General features: G+C 43.0%; 1 non-coding gene and 1 pseudogene across 1 annotated transcript; both read right to left on the bottom strand.

The window, feature by feature from the left end:
• Positions 1–16,426: 16,426 nt before the first annotated feature.
• On the bottom strand, positions 16,427–17,253 carry LOC114608686 (annotated as a pseudogene).
• A 3,389-nt stretch (positions 17,254–20,642) lies between these two features.
• Positions 20,643–20,769, bottom strand: LOC114608726. The gene has a single exon (XR_003709410.1). It is a non-coding gene; the product is annotated as a small nucleolar RNA SNORA17 (small nucleolar RNA).
• Between the last annotated feature and the right edge of the window lie 2,385 nt (positions 20,770–23,154).

Genomic DNA, 23,154 nt, shown 5'->3' with positions numbered 1-23,154 from the left:
ATTTTCTTTATTCATCCATCCCTGGATGGCAGTTTAGGTTGTGTGCATATCTCAGCTCTTGCTGATGGCACCGCATAGACTCAGAAGTATAGTTGTCTCTCAACGTGCAGATTTCTTGTGCTTGAGGTATGTATGCTATAGTGAGATTCTTGAATCATAGTTCTTGACTGATTGGTTGGTTGATTGAGGAGTTTCCACGCTGGTTACAACAATGCCCATGAACTTAATTCCCACAAGCTCTATCGAGAGGGTTCCTTTCCTCTCCAGCCTCTGGCAGTAACATCTCACTGTGGGTTTTGTTTATGTCTTCCTGATGATTCATGGTATTGAACATGCTGTCATAACCATTGTAACCATTTTATATGTTTTCTTTCTGAAAAAAATGTCTAGTTAAGACGTACCCATTTAAAAACTAGCTTAATGTTTTTGTGGTCATTGAGCTTTTTGGGTTCTTTTATGTATTCTTGATATGTCAGCTGTAGTTTGTAAACTTTTTAGCTCATTGTGTGTGCTGTCTCTTCATTCTGGTGATTGTTTCCCTCCAAACAGGTTTCCAGTTTGGCATACTTGTATACTGCTGCGTTGACTTTCCATGCTTTAAGGCAGTGGCTCTCAACCTTCCCAATGCTTTAATACCTCCTCATGCTGTGGTGACCTCCAACCTTAAAGTTATTTCATTGCTACTTCATAACTGTAATTTTGTTTCTGTTATGAATCATAATGTAAATATCTGTGTTTTCCGAAAGGTCTTAGGTGACCCCTGAAATAGGGTTGTTTGATCCCCAAAGGGGTCATGACTCACAGATTGAGAACCACTGCTTTAAGGGGTCTTGCCCAAAACTTTCTTTTCTGTTTCAGTGTCCTGAAGCATTTTAAAATATTTTCTTCTAACACTTTCATGCCTTTTGGGCTTACATGCAATCTTTAATCTGTTTGAGCTGATTTTTATACCTGGTGTCTCTGTCTCTGTCTCTCTGTCTCTCTCTCTGTCTCTCTCTCTGTCTCTCTCTCTGTCTCTCTGTCTCTGTCTCTGTCTCTCTCTCTCTCTCTCTGTGTGTGTGTGTGTGTGTGTGTGAGAGAGAGAGAGAGACAGAGAGAGAGAGAGAGAGAGAGAGAGAGAGAGAGAGAGAGAGAGAGAGATAGAGAGATATCTGGTTATATTCATTTGTGTGCTTATCCTAATTTTTCTAGCAATGTTTACTGAGGTTTTCCTGCTTCACAGCATGCTCTCAGCGTGGTTGTTAAAGTCTGTTGGCTGACGATGTCTACAGTTACTTCTAGATTCTCTATTCTGATGTTTCTTTGTCACCTCATTCTTAGGGTTTGGGGGGCATGTCTGGCTCATCCTGCCACAAGACACTCCAGAAATACACATTTCAACAAACCTTATTATGAGCTAAAATTCACAGTTTGTCATTTTCAATTTGTATAGCCTGAAATTTTCCAAATGCTCTGCATTTGCTAGTGACAAGAATTATTGTTATTTTTATTTTATAGAAGAATTTACATGCTTCTGGAAATTGTCAGTTTACTTAGTATTCTAGTTCTCTTTCTGTTTCTGTGACAAAACACAGACCAAAAGCAACTTGATGAGGAAAGGGTCTAGTTGATGATGACTACTACTGGTTCTTTCCCTTCTCCTCCTCCCCCTCCTCCTCCTCCCCTTCCTCCTCCCCTTCCTCCTCCCCTCCTCCTCCTCTTCTTCTTCTTTTTCCTCCTCCACCTCCTCCTCTTCCTCGTCCTCCTCTTCCTCCTCCTCCTCTTCCTCCTCCTCCTCCTTCTTCTTCTTTTTCCTCCTCCACCTCCTCCTCTTCCTCGTCCTCCTCTTCCTCCTCCTCCTCTTCCTCCTCCTCCTCCTCCTTCTTCTTTATCATTGTTGTTGTTATTATTTGTTTTTTTGAGACAGGGTTTCTCTGTGTTGTCCTAGCTGTCTTGGAACTTGCTTTATAAACTAGGCCTCAGAGATCCACCTGCCTCTGCCTTCCAAGTTCTGGGACTAAAGGTATGTGACACCTTTATTTGACTTATATTTCCAGGTCATAATCCACCCTTGAGGGAATTTAGGGCAGGAGCTAGAGGCAGGAAACGCAGGTGGGAGAATACTACTCACTCTGTGCCTCAGTTTCTGGCTTTATACACCTCAGAACCACAGTGACCTGGGCCAGCCAATAGCAGTTGATTATCAAGACAATCCCAAGAAGACATGTGTACAAATCAATCCAACTGAGGCAGGTTCTCAGCAGAAACTTTCCTTTCAGGTGGCTCTAGGCTGTGTCAAGATGAGAATTTAAACTAGTCAGTATACTTGGTCATATCTGCCAAGAGGCAGGTGTTCAAGTCTAGTCAGGTCATTATGAAGCTCAATAGATCTATTATATAACATGATGACTAGACAACAATACACCATCCAATCAAAAATGAGATCTAATGCATATGTTAATTAGCTGACTTAGGCATTTCATATAAGTACGTATTTTAAAACATCATGTTTTGTACCATTTTTTATCAATTAAAAATTTAAGAGTGTGTGTGTGTGTGTGTGTGTTCCATGGAGCACATGTGGAGATCAGAGATCAGAGGACAACTTTGTGTAGTGGGCTCTCTCTTCCACCTTTATGTGGTTTCTGGGGATTGAACTCAGGTTCTCAGGCTGGCATGGCAGGTGCTTTACAGGATGAACAATCTTTCAGACTCCCAAGTACTGGTTTTAAAATATTGTTTTAAGAAGACAGGGAATGAGGACTCCCAAGAATCATCAGGGAATGGTTTTCTAGGCACCTAGGGCTCTGGTTACAGATGCATCACTGAAGTGGAAGTAGACAGTGGTAATTCTGTGCTAATACAGCTCCTTTCAAAGCTGACACTTGATCATAGAAACTGTCCCCTAGGCCTTTCTAATGACTTCTTTCATCTACAAAGAAAAGACTTGGGTATAACAAGGTAATGGTTAGCTGTGGAGTGGGATTGGGGATTGATCATTCAGCAAGGACTAGATAGATAAGGGGAAGGCCAGGTTGTAGGAGTGTCTAGGTTATGAGACTGTGTTTGCATAGGGAGTTGAGTGTGTATGTGTCTGTGTCTTTGTGTCCATGGAGATTTGTACATAGATGATGTCTACCTGCCACCTACCTAAATAAGAATGACGATTGAGTCAGTAGCACATGTATGTAAAAGTAACTTTTATTCTCCTGAGGTAACTGTCGTCTCTGAGGCTTACTGCCTCCATTTGCTAATCTAGGCCTAGGCCTGGAAGCTTCTAGCCTTTATATAATCTAATCTAGGCCTAGAATGTTCTCAGCCTCTGAGACTTGCTGTTGAATAAGCTCACTCTTTCTAGTTCTTTCTGAACTCTAGCTGGCAGATTCAACTCAGCTGTTCTGGCTCAAACTCCTCTCCCAGCTGACTGATTCAACTGGCTTCTCCTAGTTTCTCCTGAACTGCTCTCCTTGGTGTCACACTAACTTTGGCAATATGTTCTAATCTTCTAGTTCCTTCTCATTCTCTGGCTCATTCTGGTTTCACCTGTGTTTAGCTTCAGCCTCTCTCTGTAAAACTTTCCTGGTAAAACTGCCTCCTCTTTCCCCTTTCTCTCCACATTGCCCTCTCTTAGGTAGCCTCTCTTCTCTCTGAGTTCTCTTGAGAGTTGGGCAGATCCTGTTCTGTCAAATCTTTCTCTGATTCATCACCTTTTTTTGCCAGTCAATTAGACAGAACTTTCAAACATGAGAGCTTCCTTCTACAAAGTAACTTTATCTTCAATGTTTGGAATTAAAGATATGTACTATGGGCAGTCTATATTGCAGCCAGAGGGATTAAAGGTGTGTGCCAAGGGCTGAGTCACATCACAACTAGAAATGGGCTTTTTTTTTTCCAGTAAATAACACAATCTCAGGGTTCACAGTGTGATCAAATATCCTGCGACATATGCATGCTGTGTTTACAGTAACTCATGAAGGTACACTCAGAAGCCATTTTGAACACTTATTGATCACTTTAGATGGTGTTGAAAATGCACGGCATACCCCATATCATGAAGGTGATAGTTATTGCTTATCTTGGCTTTTCCTTGGCTCCATCTTCGACTTGGTTCCTCTGCCATAGCCCAACAGCTGTTCACCTTCCAGAATGCATCTGGCAGTGTTCCAACCAAGTGCACAACACTGTGATTTTCAGACATTGCTAAATGGCTGCCCTTGTGACCCAGTCTCAGCTGCTGCTTATGGCAGTGGGACTCCCAGGTCAGGTCACTGGCTTGATTAATCTGTCTCTTCTCCACCACTTCCATTCTTCCAGCTTCACATACTCTCTCCTACTCCTCCAGAGGAAGTGTGAGAACTTTCTACATGTCAACAGCAGCTGACCTCTAGGTATGGTTCTTGGCATACTCTGTGGTATTCTGGGAGCCTGGGTCCTCTTAGCATGGCGGTGGGAAGTATTATTTTGTCAGGGGCTAGGGTGTTAAAGTAACTCACTGGGCTTTTCCACAGCTGCCAATGGGCTTGAATTTATGGCAGAGATTCATATGAAATGTGATTTTTGTCCTTTTTTTCCATTTGAGGCAAGAGTATAGATGGCTTGGACTTTTAATTTTCTTGCTGCCACCTGGGAAGGATTTGTCATTTTGTTCCTGAAGGGAAAAGAGCCACATCTGACATAATCTGTGTTGAAAACTCCCTGGACCCTGCCAGAGCAATCCCAGCAATCTGTGTGATCGTCTGTCTGCAAGGAATCTTCATGAGAACGCTGTGGTTTCCACACAAGCGACCTCATCCTCCATCTTCATAAAGCTTCTAAAGGTGTAGAGTGATAATTGGACTGGAAGTCTTGCTGGGTAAATAAAACAAAGCAACCAGATTTTAAGGGAGCTATGGTGGTAAAATGGACGGAGACTCGAAAGAGATCTTTACTCCTCTGAATTTGAACAAAGCGCTAGGCGGAGCCAGCAGCCCGACCTCCAGGATCAGTACAGGACCTGGAGCTGTACCCTCTCTTGCCTCTCTTGGATGTCTTTTGTGGCCTTACTACTCAGTTTACATTTTCCCTTGCCAGTTCCTCTGCAGGCCTCCTCCCCTGCTCCCCCACCGAGGAGGTACTTTCCTGTCCCTTTCCCAAGGGGCTCTAGGCTCTTGGCCAGCCAGCTCTGACCTTGTAGTTACCTTTATTCTCTTCCTCTGGGAGGCTCAGCGGGACTGGATTATAACCACTCACACATTTCTTCTACCCAAATTTACAGAGGACTTGTGGGATGCTCCTTCATGGCCTGCAGGTTTTAATCTCTCCAGGAAATTCTGGCTCGCACATTCACACATGACCAGGCTCTAGAGCCTTCCTTGCAGTGGGTGTAAGCACCTAAATGTCAGCTAACCCTTTCCCAGAAGGGTCTCTGTTCCTTGAAGGTTAGTTGGAAACACCCAGGGGCCACAGGATGGGGTGGGGACTCCTTCCAGGACCCATAAGGTATCCATTTGGATGTGACAAACTTGCCAGCCTTTCCAGAGTCCCTCTCTTCTGGCCCTTCTCCCACTTTCCCCTTCTCTCTCTGTTCTTCCAGGTTCTACCCATGCAGCAAGAACAACTCTTATCTAAGGACAGACACACTCTGTTGAGTCCAGATCCTTAATATGCTTCAAAGCCATGGCCCCCAAACCAATCTCCATACTTGCTCCCTACCCCAAGCCCCACAAAACATTACAGAACACAACCCCCACTCTTGCTAATAACAAAATTTAGATGCTGATTTCGTAGTTATCTTTCCACCCTAAACAACATGTATGTGAAGGGTGAGGCTATAGACAAACTCACCTTTTGTTATTATCAGTTTTCCTAAAGCTCCAGGACGCCTAGCCTATCTGGTTTTGGAGGCTCAGCATGACACAGGCCTCACCACAGCAGAAAATACATGCACTCATTATCTTTTATTTTCATAAAAAACCATATCCTTTCAGCAGCAGACAGCTTTTTCTGTGAGGAGTGTGTGCTTCTCTCTCACACTGACATTAGCAAAGACCACTAACTCTGCAAGCTCAACCAGGCTTCTCACAGCAACAACCCAAGCCCACCTAGCCAGCCGGCTCATAAGCACCATCTCCATCCACCCTAGGCTCGCTCCATGGTGGGTTATGTGCACTGTCCCATTCCTTCTAGCAGGTTATTAGGCGGTGATTGAGACACAGTGAGTGCTACACAGGGCAAGTGTGGTGATCTAAATAAAAACATTGCTCTTCCTCTTCTGAGACCCACATTGCAAGGGAGATTCTTCTTCTTCTTCTTCTTCTTCTTCTTCTTCTTCTTCTTCTTCTTCTTCTTCTTCTTCTTCTCCTTCTCCTTCTCCTTCTCCTTCTCCTTCTCCTTCTCCTTCTCCTTCTCCTTCTCCTTCTCCTTCTCCTTCTCCTTCTCCTCCTCCTCCTCCTCCTCCTCCTCCTCCTCCTCCTCCTCCTCCTCCTCCTCCTCCTCCTCCTCCTCCTCCTCCTCTTCCTCCTCCTTCTTCTTCTCTTCCTCCTCCTCCTCCTTCCCTCCTCCTCCTCATCTTCAAGTAAAAATCACTTTATTATAAAGAACTTTCAAATAAAAAAACATCACATAGCAAGATTAACATAGTCATGAAATAAGCTCAGTGAACTTTACATCCTTCAAGTAGCCATCCTGAAGCCCTGGAGTGTTATTTTAGCATTGACATTTTCACCATTAATTATATTTGATGTATATATCCAACATACACACAAATATACACACACAAACACACACACTCTCATACATTCACACACACACTGTCACACACACATCCATACATATACACACACATAGACATATACATACATATTTCCATACATTCATATTACACACACACACATATACTCACACACAGATACACACATACAATCAATCAATGATAGAGTTAAAGCTGGAAAAACAGTTATATCCTCTTCCGTGACTCATGTGTCCTGTGTCTGCACATCTTGTTACTATATGTCCTACTGTGCCTACACTTACATCTGTACACACACACACAAACACACACACACACACATACACACACACAATTGGCTATGTCTCTATTGCTGTGAAGAGATCAAGGCAAGTTATAATGGAAGGCATTTGGTTGGGGGCTTGCTTACAGTTTCAGAGAGTGTGTCCATGACGGTCATGGTGGGGAGCATTGCAGCAGGCAGGCATGGTACTGGAGAAATGGCTCTGAATTTATATTTGATTCACAACCATGAGGCAGAGAGTGAGACTGGGCCTGACATGGGCTTTTAAAATCCCAAAGCCTACTTCAGTGACATACCTCCTTCAACAAGACCACACCTCCTAATCTTTCCCCTGTATAGTTCTGTCAACTAGGGTACATTTAAACATATGAGCCTACGGGGGTCATTTCTCAGTCAAACCACCACAGGCTATAATCTGCGTATGAGGGAGAACATATGTTTTTTCTCTCCTGAGGTTGTATCACCCCACTTAATATTCTATATTCTAAGTCCATCCATTTTCCTGAAATTTCTGTGATTTCATTTTTCTTTAGAACTGAGTTATATTCTGTTTTATATAGATACTGAGTTTTAATTATCCATTCATTTGTTGCTGGACAACTAGAACACCTCCATTTTGCTGCTATAGTGAGTAGAGGAGCTCTCAGATGGATAATAAACAGCCAGATATTAGAGATACATTCATAATCTACATCTCTTTTGCATTTTTGGGTTTTCAGTGAGAGATTATTAAAGAAAGCTCTGGAGACAAGGGAGAGATGAGCCTTGATTTAGATGAATTGCAAAGTTCTGGGAGGTAGAATTTGGTCAGGCTTTGAAAGATGTCCGTGGTTAAGACTATAGGGACATGCTAGTGGGAGAGCACATTGCACGTAGCAGGGTCAGGACTGAGGCACAGCAGTGTTCGTCCTTGGAGATCTCAAGTGGACCCATGGGATTGGAAATAGCAATGGAGTGGATGTGGGGTTGATGTGGGGGAAGCTTTTCATAGTAAGAAGCATCTTTCCTAGTTACTCCTGGATTAACCGTGCAAGAATATGTTGGAGGCATGGGGAAGGTCTCAGGGGTTAAGAGCACTTGCTGGTCTTCCACAGGACCCTAGTTCAGATCCCAGATCCCATGTGTGATAGTTCACAATGACCTGGAACTCCAGCTGTAGAGAGTCTTATGCCCTCCTCTGGCCTCTGTGTATATCTGAATACATATGACAGCTGGTCACACACAAATATACAGATAAAAAAAATTTTTCCCTGAAAAAGTACACTACAAACACTAACATGTCCAGCACCAATCCTTACCTGTATAGCTGTTAATCACCACTCTAGGATGCTTACAGTTTGGGGCAGAAGATATGGAAAAAAAATACGTTCTAGCATCCTATTATCTGTATGAATCTTTCCCCTTCCTAGCTGAGTAACTCCTTCATCCATGAAGTCTAGCTAGACTTTGTAAATAGCTTTATGCCTTTATTTTTGTTTAAGTACTTACGATGCAGACATGGGTCAATCATCATGTTGAGGTCCTGGCTCTGTTGTTTCCCAGAGTCCTCTTAGGCATAGGTATAACTACTTTTTTTTTAAGATATGACAGGATTTTATTTTCTTTTACAAGGAAAGGTTCATTTTTAAAATTCTCAACATTTTTATTTTAAGTTATTAATGGGATGAATGACAGTCTTTCTACTTTTCATTTTTCCATTTATAACCAAAATGAAAGTTTCTAATACTTTGACAAAAAATTTAAAGGTTGTTTTTCCACACACCCCCCAAGGATAAATTAAGATTAGCTCATAATATCATTTTACAGTTTGTACCACTGTGCAAGATGAAGACAATTTGTGTTCCTATTTGAAATAGTGGTTTCTGAATTACTGCTATACAACACATCACACTCCAAGTCCATCAAGTGGGAGTGGCCTTGTCCGTTGCTCCAAGGTCTCCCACCTACTGAGCAGAAACAGACAGTCATTCCTTCAAGTACATTTTCTGGCCAACGCTCCAGTTATATAATTCTTATCCTGGAGGTTGACAGTGGTAAACAACAGGCAGCATAGTCTTCTGCTGAGGCACGGATTTCACTAGCCCTTTATTGTCTGTGCTGCTTTCTGGTGATTTACCTCCTTGCTCTAGATGCTAATGTTCCCCCCCTCTTTTTTTTGTTAAACTAATGAAATTTATTTTAAAATATACAAATCAGTATTGACATTTTTTTAAGTCATCAAAATAATTTATAATAGCTAGGTGCCTCTTAAATATACACGATATCTTCTGAAGCTAAAAGTAATATGCTCTCAACCACTTTTTAAAATCTATTTGGAACATTAACATGATAGAAATTTGAAGAGTATTGGTATTAAGTCTTCTTTGAAGGTCTGATAGAATTCTGCACTAAACCCATCTGGTCCTGGGCTTATTTTGGTTGGGAGACTTTTAATGACTGCTGTTATTTCTTTAGGGATTGTGGGATTGTTTAGATGGTTTATCTAATCCTCATCTAACTTTGGCAACTGGTGTCTGTCTAGAAAATTGTTTCTTCCAGATTTTCCAGTTTTGTTGAGTATATTCTTTTGTAGTAGGATCTGATGATTTTTCTCAGTTTTGATTGTTATGTCTCCCTTTTCATTTCTGATTTTATTAATTTGGATACTGTCTCTGTGGCTTCTGGTTAGTCTGGCTAAGGGTTTATTTATCTTGTTGATTTTCTCAAAGAACCAGCTCCTGGTTTTGTTGATTCTTTGTATAGTTCTTTTTTATTTCAGCTCTGAGTTTGATTATTTCTTGCCGTCTACTCCTCTTGGGTGTATTTGCTTCTTTTTGTTCTAGAGCTTTCAGGTGTGCTGTCAAGCTGCTAGTGTATGCTCTCTCCAGTTTCTTTTTGGAGGCACTCAGAGCTGAGTTTTCCTCTTAGCATTGCTTTCATTGTTTCCCATAAGTCTGGGTATGTTTGTGCCTTAATTTTCATCAAATTCTAAAAAGTCTTTAATTTCTTTCTTTATTTCTTTCTTGACCAAGTTATCATCAAGTAGGGTGTTGTTCAGCTTCCATGTGTATGTGGGATTTCTGTTGTTTTTGTTGCTATTGAAGACCAGTCTTAATCCATGGTGATCTGATAGGATGCATGGGATTATTTCAATCTTCTTGTAACTGTTGAGGCCTGTTTTGTGACCAATTATATGGTCAGTTTTGAAGAAGGTACCATGAGGTGCTGAGAAGAAGGTATATTCTTTTGTTTTAGGATGAAATGTTCTATGGATATCTGTTAAATTCATTTGGTCCATAACTTCTGTTAGTTTCAATGTCTCTGTTTAGTTTCTGTTTCCATGAACTGTCCATTGATGTAAATGGGGTGTTGTGAAGTCTCCCACTTTTATTGTGTGAGGTACATGTGTGCTTTTAGCTTTAGTAAAGTTTCTTTTATGAATCTGGGTGCCCTTGCATTTGGAGCATAGATGTTCATAATTGACAGTTCCTCTTGGTAGATTTTTTTCTTTGATGAGGATGAAGTATCCTTCCTTATCCTTTTTGATAACCTTTGGTTGAAAATTGATTTTATTTGATATTAGAATGACTGCTCCAGATTGTTTCTTGGGACCATTTGCTTGGAAACTTGTTTTCCAGCTCTTTACTCTGAGGTAGCGTCTGTCTTTGACACTGAGGTGTGTTTCCTATATGCAGCAAAATTCTGGGTCCTGTTTACATATCTAGACTATTATTCTATGTCTTTTTATTAGAGAATTGAGTCCATTGATGTTAAGAGATATTAAGGAAAAGTGATTGTTGCTTCCTATTATTTTTGATGCTACTTTTATGTTTATGTGGCTATCTTCTTCTTGGTTTGTTCAAAAAAGATTACTGTCTTGCTTTTTCTAGGGTGTAGTTTCCCTCCTTATGATGGCATTTTCCATCTATTATCCTTTGTAGGGCTGGATTTGTGGAAACTGTGTAAATTTGGTTTTGTCATGGAATATCTTGGTTTCTCCATCTATGGTAATTGAGGGTTTTGTTGGGTATAGTAGCCTGAGTCTGGCATTTGTGTTCTCTTAGGGTCTGTATCTGCCCAAGATCTTCTGGCTTTCATAGTCTCTGGTGAGAAGTCTGGTATAATTCTGATAGGACTGTCTTTATATGTTACTTGACCTTTTTCCCTTACTGCTTTTAATATTCTTTCTTTGTTTTGTGCATTTGGTGTTTTGATTATTATGTGACGGAGGAATTTCTTTTCTGATCTAGTCTACTTGTTGTTCTGTAGGCTTCTTGTATGTTCATAAGTTCTTTCTTTGGGTTAGGGAAATTTTCTTTTATAATTTTGTTGAAGATACTTACTGACTCTTTAAGTTGGGAATCTTCACTTTCTTCTATACCACATCATCATGAGATGTGATTTTAAATCAGAGTCTTGCTTTTCTGGTGTGTTGGGGTATCCATGGCTCATGTGGTGGGAGGACTGGGTTCTGATGATGCCAAGTAGCCTTGGTTTCTGTTGCTTATGTTCTTGCCCTTGCCTCTCACCATCTGATTATCTCTGGTGTTAGCTGGTCTTGCTGTCTCTGACTGTGGCTTGTCCCTCCTGCAAGCCTATGTGTCAGTACTCCTGGGAGACCAGTTCTTTCTTGGAGGAATTTGGGTATGGAGAGCTGTGGCACAGGGTCAGCTCCAGGATGCAGATGGAAACTGGAAGGATCCTGTCCCTGGCTGTTCCTTGATTCCTGTGTCCTGATGGCTCTGGGAGGGTCCCTTTTGGGCCAGGAATTTGAGCAAAAATGGTGGTCTCACCTGTGCTCACAGGTGTGTTGGCACTCCTGGGAGACCAGCTCTCTCTCTCTTGATGGTATTTGGGTATGGAGCACTGTGACACAGGATCAGCTTCTGGTGCAGACAGAAACCAGAAGGACTACTGTGTTTCTTTATCAACAGAATGAACATAGTAGTTGTCAACCTTGCAGAGTTATTGTAGAGGTTAAATGGAATTATATATCTATGAACTTCTTGGCATAGAGCAGATTAAACAGTGTGTTGGTTATTTTTTATGTTTTATGTCAACTTGACAAAAGCTGGAGTCACTGGATAGGCTGGAGCCTCATTTGAGAAAATACTTCCATAAGACCAGGCAGCAAGCAAGTGTATTTTCTTAATTAGTGATTGACTGGGCAGGTCCTAGCCCACTGTGAGTAGGGCCATCTCTGATCTGATGGTCTTGGGTTCTATAAGAAAGAAGACTGAGTTAAGCCATGAGGAGAAAACCAGTAAGCAGCACCTATCCATGGCCTCTGCATCAGTCTCCAGGTTCCTATTCTGTTTGAGTTCCTGTCTTGGCTTCCCTCAGTGATGAACAGTAATGTGGAAGCATAAACCTAATACTTGTTACCTCTTCAGGTTGCTTTGCTCATGGTGTTTCATCACAGCAATAGTAACCCTAACTAAGACAATCAGTAAATATCCAATATTGCTATTTTGCTTTCTATAAACTGAAGGAACTAAATTCATTCACAGTGTCCTTGAAAGTAATGTATGTATATATGGTAAAGCAGCCATGAGAACCACGGTTCTCTGTTAGTTTCGCAGGGTGGACAATAAATGAACCTCTTACCCTAATGCCTGACAACCTGAGGCTGTCACTCTGACGCTTCTTGTATATTGTTCCAGAAGCAAGTGCTGTTTCTAAAGCATATGCAAGAATATGACGTCCTGCCCCTGTATCTGCAATGTGTATGGGTGCAGGTGTGTGTGCACTTGTCTGTGCATATGAATTCATATTGCAATATATCTTAGTGATCATTCCATGTTTGCAATATGGGTCTATGTCAACCTTTTAAAAAGCAGCACAGTAGGTATATTAAACTCACCCCTTGCCACGGGCATCCTGCCTTTGGAGCATATGAACGGAGTTGCAAAAATCCGTCTTAATATGTAGCCTTGGCTACCCTGGGACTCACTATGTAGAACAGGCTGGCCAGGACCTCATAGAGATCCACATGTCTCTGTTGCCTCCTGTGTCCTGGGATTAAATGTGTGTGCCACCACACCTGGCCTTGTAATAACCATCTCAATACATTTGCACTTAGTGGGTCTTGTTGAATCTTAAATTATATAGTGCATGCACCTGTGCCTCTACATAATGCCATCAGTTCGAGCTTCATTTTTCTCTAATGCTTTGCAAGGTGGGTAAGGGAGGCGCTGACGCGAAATGTCTTATTCAACTTCCAGATGGTGTAGAGAAACTAGAAGTCACTCAGACAGGAACTGCAAGGATAAATTTTTTAGTAAAGAGAATGTCCTTAATGGAAATGACAGATTGTACTTAAAATGCTTATTTGGAAGAAAAACAATTGTTACATTAAGTACAGAAAGCAGAATCCACGTTTTATCTACTGCTACTTCTGCTGCTGCTCTCTGCATATTTTAAAACTAACCCGTGAGTTAAAATGGCAAGGAGGACAGCTGTGTATGAGGTGACTATTCACACATTTTCTATATTCCAGGTTTTATGGAGTGAATGTATGCTGAATTCAAAGCTGAAAATAGAAAAGACACTGATATTTGGAAAGGAATGAAGGACCAATAGAGAAAGAATATGAGTGACTTTAAGAAAAAGGAAGATGGGCCAGAAAAATCATGGCTCAGCTGTTAGAGGTGACTGCTGCAATACCAAAAGACCCACGTTCATTTCTCAGCATGTAAGCAGCTTAGAACTATCTGAAACTCCAGCTCAGGTTATCCAAAGCCCTCTTCCTCGACCCCTACCTCACTGCACAGCAAACATTCCCAGATACACACACATGTACATAAATAATTCCTCATACATAGAAGGAAGTCTTAAGAAAAAGGGAAGAGAAAGACTCGGACAGATAAGAAAAACACAGTAGTTAGGTCTATAGCTAGACCCTGGGGGACTGCGATCAACCCTGTGAATGAAAAATGTCTATGTCCCATGGCCATCTCAACAGATAATAAGAGCCAAAGATCTTGGATCACTGAAAGAAGGACTAGCAAAGACAGTAGATTAGTCCCAGAGAGCCAGAGAGGAAGTATGTATTACGTCTTACAATCATCTTCATCAATGTCATTTTTGAAGTGTTGTCATGTCAAATTAGCTGCTATCTGGAAAATGTCCTTGTATAGATAAGACAATTGCTTAACAATGGTGGACACATGAGGCCTCTAATGAATTTGTTTCCTTAAAAATGTTCTGTTACTTTTCTTTAAAATGCTATCTTAAACACATCTGTTTGCTTATTACTTACTTAGTGTCTTTGATTACACTGTCCTTTCCTTGCGCAAACTGTTTAGGAAAATGTCACCATAAAATATTGATGGTCGGCATGGCAAGACTTTGAAAGATAACCCTCAAGTTTAATTCCAGTCCAAAGAATTCAAGGGGCTTTCCAAATTAATTTATTTGGATTCCACTTGGAATTTGTAGTTCTGAAAGGGCCTTGTAGAAACTTATGCTTATGGGATTTCCCCCCCTCTAGAGTTTACAAAACAAATAACTTTTGTTTCACTTTCAGGAAACAGATTTCTTAAATATAATCAGAGGGTTTTTTTGGGGGGGAGATAATTTTAGAAGTTAGCCTCCAAGGATATTACTTAATAATCAGATGTGGGGAGTTGCAGAGGTACTCTCTATTGTCCTATGAGTAGGTCTGAATTATTGAAGCTGGTACATCACTTAAATATAGTGGTTATATTGTTGTGAATTTATTATAATCAATATTCTTGAAAATGGGACTTGGGTTTCAGTTGTTTTGTTGATGTTTTTGAGAAAGGGTGTCATGTAGACCAGAGTGGCTTTGCTATGTAGCTCAGGATTGCTTTGTATTCCTGATGGCCATTCTGCTCATTCTCCTAGCTGTGGTGACAAGCACATTACATGTGTGTACACTATGCCTGGCTCAGTGTGTTTTTAATGTGGAGATTTTATCACAGTCCCCAGGGTTAATGGATGCTTTCCCCTACCTTATTATTTCCCTTCATCTCTCTAAAACCATGTGTACAAATGACTCAAGGAAGGAAACCTCTTCACCTTTCACAGAGACAGGCTGGCTCTGATCTGACACTCTCCTGGTGAGCATCCTCCAGCACCTCCAGGCTTTGATCCTTGTTGGTACTCTTCATGACAGTGTTTTCTGACAGTACATTATCTCCCACAACCCAATATCTATTGTTAGATTGATCCGTCAATGTTTAATGAGTATAGAACACTTAATGAGTTTATAACGTTTAATGAGTATATAACGTACCGTGCACACTGTGTGTCAGGTGTATGGATACTGCATTGGTGCACACTGTGTGTCAGGTGTATGGATACTGCATTGGTGCACACTGTGTGTCAGGTGTATGGATGCTGCATTGGTGCACACTGTGTGTTAGGTGTATGGATACTGCATTGGTGCACACTGTGTGTTAGGTGTATGGATACTGCATTGGTGCACACTGTGTGTCAGGTGTATGGATACTGCATTGGTGCACACTGTGTGTTAGGTGTATGGATACTGCATTGGTGCACACTGTGTGTCAGGTGTATGGATACTGCATTGGTGCACGCTGTTTGTCAGGTGTATGGATGCTGCATTGGTGCACACTGTGTGTTAGGTGTATGGATACTGCATTGTACGCAATGTGGCGATTTTAGCCTTCTTCCTGTCACAGCTTTTATCACTGCTCATCTCTGCAGAGGAGCACTTCCTCCTTGAAATACATTTTTCTTTTGGATTTCATGATCTCTCTCTCTTTGTAGCGATTCCTTTTCTATGTCTTGTTGCTTATTTTTATCTCCTCAGTCCTTTACTTGGGTGTTACCTCTCTTCATTCCCTTTTCCTCCTGATGGGCCACCACAGGCACACTCCAGTGACAATCTCCTCTCCAATGACCCCCAAACCCACACTTTTGAGCTCCAGACCATGCTACCTGCTAGACCTCTCTAATTAAATGTTCCCAGGGTTCCAGTTACCTAGGTAAAAGCAAACCCATGCAGCCCATCCTCTTCCTAGTGTTGCATCCTGGTTTCTTTATGATTTCCTGAACATCCCATCATTTCTATAAGCCAGAGGACTAGGAGTGGTCCTTTGTCCTCTCTCCTCTACGCCAGATGCAGCCCATTCGCAGCTGCTGCTAACATTGCAGCTAATCAGTTCTTACATCTGCCTTCTCCGATTTCCATTTCACAGCCACAGTCAGTGCTCGCTAAGATGGCTGCTCCCTCAGTCAAGGTTAGCTCTTCCTTGTCATTCATACTGTCCTCCTCCGTTACTCTGTTTCAAATCACTAACAGGACAGTCTTTTAAAAAGCATGAATGCATTTCTCTTCTCTGCTACAATGGTTCTACATGGCTCTTAGAGATCTTTCTAGTATCTTATCCCTGACATCCAGAAATGCTTTTTTTTTTAACAGACACAATTCACTTTTTCTTGTACAAAAATCCTTCGTTATGTGGTAGCTACAGCTGGATCCTCTGAACAGAGACTTTGGTGTGGGTTTTCACAAGATGATCAGTGAACCATCCTGATAAGGAGACTTGGTGACTACAGTCTCTTTCCAGAGGTAGGGGGTCAGGTAGCTGTAGGTCTTGGAGATGGCATCAAAGGTGGTTTTAGCAAAGTTGCCCAGGGTGGCAGTGTGGCCTCTGGCTGAAGTGTAGCAGTCATCTATACCAGCCATCATCAGCAGTAGCTTCTTGGGCACAGGAGCAGAGACAGTGCCAGTGCCTCTGGGGGCAGTGATGAGACACATCAACACAGAGCCACAGTGGCCTGTCACCTTGCATGGAACAGTGTGGGGCTTGCCAATCTTGTTCCCCCAGTAGCTTCTCTGCACAGGGACGATGGAAATTTGGCCAAGATGATGGCCCCTCGGATGGCAGTAGCTACCTCCTTGGAACACTTAACACCAAGACCAACGTGACCGTTGTGGTCCCCAATAGCAACAAAAGCCTTGAACCTGGTCCACTTGCCAGCTTGAGTCTGTTTCTTCACTGGCACTATCTTCAGATCATCCTTTAGGGATACGCCCAGGGAAAACTCAATGATCTCAGATTCCTTAACGGGCAGGGAGAAAAGTCCTCCAAGGACTTGATCTTCATGTCCTTAAGCAAGCAGCCCAGCTTGGTGACGGGGATCCACTCTTTGTCTTCAGCTTTACCTCCATGAGCCCCGTGGCCTCAACCAGGACCTCAGCACCTAAGACTGGCACCTAAAACTGCTGTGCCATGGCATCCTACTCGTGAGGCCCTGGGTCCTCCAGGCCCTCCTGCTGCACCAGCATCATCCACTATTTTGGTATTTTTCTGAAGAAGGAGGAAAAAGAGGACGAGGACAAGGAAGAGAAGGAGGACAAGGATGAGGAGGAGGAGGAGGGGGGGAGGAAGAGGAAGAGGAGAAAGAGGAAGAGGAGGAGGAGAAAGAAGAGAAGGAGGAGGAGAAGGAAGAGTAGAGGGAGAAACTGCCCGGGTGAGTCCTGAGTATAAGCTGCAGGCAGAGAGGATCTGACACAGAAGGATATTAAGCAGCAGAAAGGTATATTACAAGGGTCCATTTCCTCCATCTGCCCTCCGCCATTACTAGGGCAGACTCTGAAGGCAGGTGGCCGGTTATCTATGATCCCATTGCTCCTCCTGTATCCTGGTTTAGGAGACATTAAAATAGAGACCCAAGACAGAGATTTTCCTGTTTATTACCTTCTGAATCTTCAGAGCCTAGCAGTACCTAGCTCAAATAGAGTGACTTAAAAAACAACAACAACAACAACTACGAACAAAACAGCAGCAGCAGCAGCAACAACAACACAACCCAAAGCAAAACAGAATAAAACTTAGAATGAATGATTGGGGGTCAGCAGCATTTCTTTGGCACCTGCTGTATTAAGTACATTAAGAGACATGTTGGGGTGGGTTTTCCCTTTACAGAGAGTGCGGATTTCTGGCCTATAGTGACATCTTAGGCAGTAGCAAGTACAGCCAGCTCTGTGTAGGAATTCATCCAGAGGTGGGAACCTGAAAGGCTACCTACTTGTGTGGGTCTATATTGCAATCCTTCCTTTTTAAGTTTTTACAAGCCCATAGACTGGAATTCAATTCATTTTTTTTAAATTTTCAAAATATAGTTCAAAGAATCTCAGTATTCTTCAAGATTCTCATATTATCTGATTCAGGTTATTTTGATTTTGATGCTATAAATTCATACAAATCAAATGTTCGGGAATTACAGACTGCTTTGAATGCTCCAGTGCTGATTCTATGCAACATAACTAGCCTTTTGTTTTTAAGCCTAGGAAGTACATGTTTGAAAGAATGATTTAATTACACATCTGGGGGGAAACACAGCAGCACATTCTGTGTGATTATTCATGGAGCAAACACAGCCTCCTCCAGAAAGCCACGAAAATTGTGAATAAAATAACCATCAGAGTTTTGTGATGGTGGTTTTCTGAATGTCACCAGCCATTCCGCAGGGAGAGATCAGCCAGAGTTCCCTCCCCTGTAGCTGCAGTCCACAGCACTGGACTGGAGTCGTGTGACACTCACTTACCTGTCTGATTTGTTTATGGGAATCCCTGGGACTATGAAGCCTGGACAGCATCTTTGTGCAAGCTCATATCCCTTAGGTCAGCCCCATAGCTGCAACTGCAGCAAGCCCTCTGCAGTAGACACTGCCCTCAGGATTTGTCCAACTTACAGCAGACACAGGCTCCAACTTCCATGTACTGTACAACTGGTCTCAGGGCTGGGGCCACTGGACCACAGGTCAGTCTCTAAGGTCCCTCCAGGGAGGGGCCGTGCACCTAGGCTTGACACCGAAGTTAGGTGCTGTCTGCTTTTGCTTTTGTCTGGTTACAGAGTCATTATTAGCAATAAGGGAGCTCTGATGTCAGCGTGGTCTTTGTGGATTTCCTAAGTTAGTGTTTATGAAAGAGACGTTATTAATGGTCTAGCATCCGGTTCAGTTGGATTATACAATAGTGTTTTTTTTCATTTCCATCGCTATGGCAATTTGATATACTCTCTTAAGTGCGACTAGAAACATTACTGTGGAGGAAGTTGAAAGAAAGCAGTGCCTTTTCTGCCCTTTCCCCCCTTCTAGCAACAGGGGGCAGGGCATGTGTGCCATAACATCGTGCCTCCAGTCAACTTGGACGACCTTATTATTTTCAGAGTCTGTCCCGGAACCACAAAGCTGTGGCTTCAATGTCTCTGGTCCTTCTTTGGGACTCAGTGCCTGGAGTCAATGTTTGTGGTTCTGAGCTGTGTAGAGCCCTTGAGAGACCTGCTCAGGAAGCAGAGGCTCCTGTTGGCTTCGATTTCCCATCTGTAAAGCAGAGATCAGAGAACAGGGCCCCATGTGAGGTCCAGGGCAGCAGGGTACCTGTGAGCTCTTAGGTCTTTGAAGGCAGGTGTTGTAAGCACGAGAGATAAAAGCTTCCGGAGATGAAACGATGGTCAGAGATCTTTCTAGAGCTGACAACATTCACTGCAAAAGATTCTCTCCTCCCCTCCCTCCAAGCCCCTGTTGGTTTAAGACTTAAGTAGCCAGGGGAGAGGTGCTAGAACATAATGTAACATCTCTTGCCTCCATCAAAGAGGGGGAGGGGAAAGCAGAAAGGTAAAGAAGGAGGAGGTTTCCAGGGAAACGAAGGGAGGTATTGGGATGGTCTAAGAGCTAGGAGGAAGGAGGCTCTGCTTGTAAGACATCAGGCTCCTTCTAGCCTTTTCAGGCCTGGCTTCTCTCCACCAAAGCTGGGCTAACCTCCTCTGCATTTGGGATTAGCAAAGATCTCTCTGGTATAGGGGCTGGTGGTGAGTCAGACTTCCTGGTCCTTGGTGATTGCCCTGCCCCCAGCACACACTCTTCCTCTTCATTAGTTGGACCTCTGTTGAGCTCTTTAAGAACAAAAGGCAGCCTGGGCTCTGCCAGTCTTCACACTACTCTTATTGTGAGTCCCAAGCACCTAACACAGAACTGTCCTAGAGGGAAGACTGAGAGCATAAGATAATGTCCCCATGTTCAGCCAAAGTGGGTGTCTGTGATCAATATTGCAAGCCCCCGCCCCTTTTTTTAAGCAGCAGCAGCAGCAGCAACAACAACAACAACCACCACCCAACTTTTTATTGGTTCTCTGCGATTTTCACATCATGCACCCCAATCCCACTCATTTCTCCCTCTCCTCATACCCACCCTCCAACCTTGAAACCTGTCCCTCCAACAGAGAAATAAATCTCACTGCGGAAACTGTCTTGCATCTCAGTGTATCCCACAGTGTACCCTTTTGTCCATACTTTCTTTGCTTACAAAGGCTCACTTTAATGAGTCGCTGGTCCGGAATGAGGTCTCAGGCTCCTGCTACTCTATTGATGTTAGCACCAGGGCTCCTGTCAGATATCCTGTTGCTGCCCCATGTCATGGCAATCCTATACTTTTTGATCTGTAGGACCAGCCCCTTCATGCACTCCAGCAGTACATTGATGGGGTAGATGTTGGGGTTGGCCATGGATCTAGACCTGAGAGGTATCTGAGCTGGCCAGTCTCCCTGCTCTCCCACTCTCATGCCCTCAGGCCAATTCTCTAGGTACAATATACTCTTGACTCTGCCAGGACCAGCTCTATCCTTCTGCCCAGGCAAGGTTCAGGGCCAGCTCTCCTGAGTGTTGTAGCCAGTGAGGGGATGTTAGGCTACTAATCATTCTGATATTCATAGGTCAGAACACAGCATAGGCATAGCCTTTCTCCTCTCTGCCACCTACTGACACACATGTGACACAGTAGCCACACCAGCAAGCCTAGGGGCAGGTACAATGTCCTTCTAGTATAGCTGTGCCACCACAGGGACAGAGTTGGATATAACCCTTACGTGTTAAGAACCCTCATCTGATTTATTCTGTATTTACTGCATATCTTATTCATCTCATGTCTGGCTTGGGCAAACGTCAGTGCTATAAGTATTTCTGTAGGCAGAGATACAATCTTATCCATATTTAAAAGTTCTATTTACACTTCTTAGTAGTCTCTCTCCTGTAGAAGACTCTGAACAGAGTCGGGTTTCAAATCTACATGAACCCAGTAATGTAAAGCAGTAACGGCTTCCCTCCCTGTATGTCCACAACCAAATCACCTGAACTTGTAAACGTGATATTTGTATGTAAAAGACAAGGAATTTTTCCTGGATGATCAGGTGGGTTTGATCTGATCATTGAAGTCTTTTTAGGTGGGAGACAGGATGGAGACAGTAGGTGATAGACAATGGAAACGGGGTTTGGAATAATGTCCTGTGAGGTGGAGGTGAAGGACACAGGCAGCTACTGAAAGTTGAAGAAGGAAGATGGATCCGTTCCTGGAGCTTTCAGAAAAACCAGGCCAGCTAACACCTCAGATTTCTGACCCAAAGATGTCTGCAGTTGATAACCACCTGAAAAGGAAAAATTAGCTTTCTCAAACAAAGTCACACTAAGTATATAAACCACACTAGAGGATAGGCCCCGTGCCCAGTAGTGGATGTTGACCACAAAATGAATTTTTGGAGGTTTCATTTATTTATTTTTTTGTCTTTTAATGCTTTGTCTGGGTATCATTCATTCATTCACTTATTTTACCTTGAAGATGTTTTGCTCATATAGTAACCCATGGATGTCAAGGTTCTGAGATCTTCTTCACAGTCTTACCTGGGCCTCTCCCTTTGGTTTCCCTAGACTAAGCTTCCCTTTCTGTACTGCCAAGGCAAGCCAGTGTCCATTATTTTTAGAGTCTGAGCTGCTGTCGAGGGAGAAAGTCATTTAGATGTCTACCTGTTTTCTCAGCTATTCCTTGCACATTGTGGAGCCTCCTCTTTGCTGTGGTTTAGGTGCTGTGGATTGGGATAGGATTGCTGCCAGGGTACAGCCTGTTTAGCTGGAGAGGTGGAGAGGTAGAGAGGTAGTTGCATGTAGCTGGACCTCCAGTACTGAGACTGGGGGCAGGGGTGGGGAGCTGCTGCCAGACCTCCAGTACTGAGACTGGGGGTAGGGATCGGGGAGCTGCTGACCTGTAGCAAGAGCTGCCCAAAGGAGCGGACTCTGATGGTGCATTGAATGAGCTTCAGGGAAGAGGGAGAGTGGGTTTTGAGAGAAGGAGCAGGAAGACCAGAAGTAAATGCAAATCTACATTTGGGTAAAAGTAGACAGCTGTTCAGAGGAAAGACAAAAGCAGAGAGAGCTCAAGGGAGAGGGGTGAGGCTTGGAATTGAGGTTCAGGTGGTCCCATGAGTGAATAGGCTCTTATTCCATGAGCACTGGGAAAAAACTGGTGGCAGTGCCTTTCACTTTGAGTTGAGTTATCCACCTACATCTCTGTATTGCATCTAGATGCTCCCTCCAGCCAGGCATGATGACACACGCCTTTAATCAGAGCACTTGGGAGGCAGAGGCAGGTGGATCTCTATGAATTCAAGGTCAGGCTGACCTACATAGCAAATTGCAGCCAGCCAGAGCTATACAGTATGACGCTGTTTCAAAAAGTTTTTTCTTGAGTGTAGAAAGAAAGTCTAGTTGCAGTTTGAAGGACGTGCCCATCCACAGACTGTGGCAAAATGCTGTCCACTGAGGTCTTTTGGTTTTTGCTGTTTTGTGTGCTACAGTTAAGTGTCTGAGTAAATATAGTCACTGAGATGATGTCTAGAGTATAGGATGGCCTCCTTCTTTCTATGTGGTCAAGTACAACCTTGAGCTTTTGATGTTCGTTTCTTCACTTCTCATGTGCTGGGATTAAAGATGGGTACCACCATGACTAGTTCATGCATTGTGGGAACTGAGACCAAGGCTTTGTGAATGTTAAGTAATCACTGTACCACCTGAGCTACAGCCCAGCCCAAAATAGTCTTCTTAAAGTGTTGTGTGTGTGTGTATGTGTGTGTGTGTGTGTGTGTGTGTGTGTGTGTGCTGGCATGAACAGAGGATCTTCAGCACACTAAGGTAGCAGTGTTCCACTGATCTATATCACTAGTGCTCTTGGAATTTTTAGGGTCATTGGTTTCACTATGTCGACCAAGCTAGCCTTAAACCTACTCTGTAGCCCAGATAAGGCTTGACATTTCCATCTTCCTGCCTTTACCTGGGATTGCAAGCCTGCCCCACCAGGACTGGCTTTTATAATGAATCCTTTCAGTTAGTACACACAGCGAGGGCTTCATTATGATACTGGGCTG

This window comes from Grammomys surdaster, unplaced genomic scaffold (assembly GCF_004785775.1).
Source record: "Grammomys surdaster isolate TR1022 unplaced genomic scaffold, NIH_TR_1.0 125934, whole genome shotgun sequence".
Taxonomy (NCBI): Eukaryota; Metazoa; Chordata; class Mammalia; order Rodentia; family Muridae; genus Grammomys; species Grammomys surdaster.
This window is presented reverse-complemented; position numbering and strand designations above follow the sequence as displayed.